The sequence below is a fragment of the Myotis davidii genome, unplaced genomic scaffold (assembly GCF_000327345.1).
Source record: "Myotis davidii unplaced genomic scaffold, ASM32734v1 scaffold728, whole genome shotgun sequence".
In the NCBI taxonomy this organism is placed as follows: domain Eukaryota; kingdom Metazoa; phylum Chordata; class Mammalia; order Chiroptera; family Vespertilionidae; genus Myotis; species Myotis davidii.
The window spans coordinates 200,332-201,567 of record NW_006299269.1 but is presented as its reverse complement, the minus strand read 5'-3'; positions in this window follow the sequence as shown (position 1 = coordinate 201,567).

Genomic DNA, 1,236 nt, shown 5'->3' with positions numbered 1-1,236 from the left:
GATTGCCACAGCAACCCAGGAGCAGGCCCTTCTGAGTACTGCCTGCTGGGGGCTACCTGAGGGCCTCACTTGCCTGCTCTCAGATTGCCAAGGCGACCCAGGAGCAGGCCCTACTCAGGGCTGCCTGCAGGCTGCACTTTCCTGCTTGAAGACTGCCACAGCGACCAGGGAGCAGGCCCTCCTTGGAGGTCCGATGGCGGAGGGGCAGGTGGCTGATCACGCTGTCCCACCTAGCCTGCAGTTTGCAAATTTAATGGCCATCTTTGTTGGGTTAATTTGCATACTCTTCTGATTGGCTGATGGGCATGGTGAAGGTACAGTCAATTAGCATCTTTGTCTTTTGTTAGTGTAGATACTCTGCAACATGGGTTCGAAAACTGTGGTGCATTAACCAAGTCTGGCCACCATTTGATTTTGTAAATGTTGTGTATGAGTGATCTTGAGCTCTATCATACTACAATGGTAGAGTTGAGGGGCTGTGACAGAGGTCATAGGGAAGGTTTGCTGAGCCCTGCTTTCCAGCAAGAAAAATAAATGCACTATTACTATACTATCATTATAGTTAACAACATAGATAAATCTCAAAAATAAAATATTGAGTAAAAGCAGCCAGATATACTAGAGAACTTACTGTTTGATTCCATTAGTGTAACATTCAAAGCCATGCAAAATTAATAACAGGTGTCAGAAAAATTATTACTTCTGTGGGGAGATTGAGGAAGCATGATGGAAACTTCTGGCTCTCTATGCATGGTAAATTACTGTTTTATGGATACATTCATTTGTAAAAATTAACTTATAATTTGTAAACTCTCCTGTATATTATATTTCAACAAAACTTTGTTTAGGAAATAAAAATATAAGTTAAACAAAAATAAAAACGAAAGCAATATCATGCTTGTTGACAGTTATTTAAGATATTTTCAAAATTTTACTTATCTCCCTAGAGTATCCTTTGTACAGAGGACAGCAAATAAGTATCAAATCAAATGTACAGAAAATAAAACCATACACATTAAGAATACAGTATATTTATCCTTTTAAAGAACCAGCTCTTGTTTTCATTGATATTCTGTATTTTGGGGGGTGGAGGTCTCTATGTCATTCATTTCTCCTCTGATCTTTATTACCGCCTTCCTTTTGCTCACTCTGTGCTTTTCTTGTTGCTCTCTTTCTAATTCTTTGAGTTGTAGAGTTAGATGATTTATTACCATTTTTTTCTTAGGTTTTTGTTGT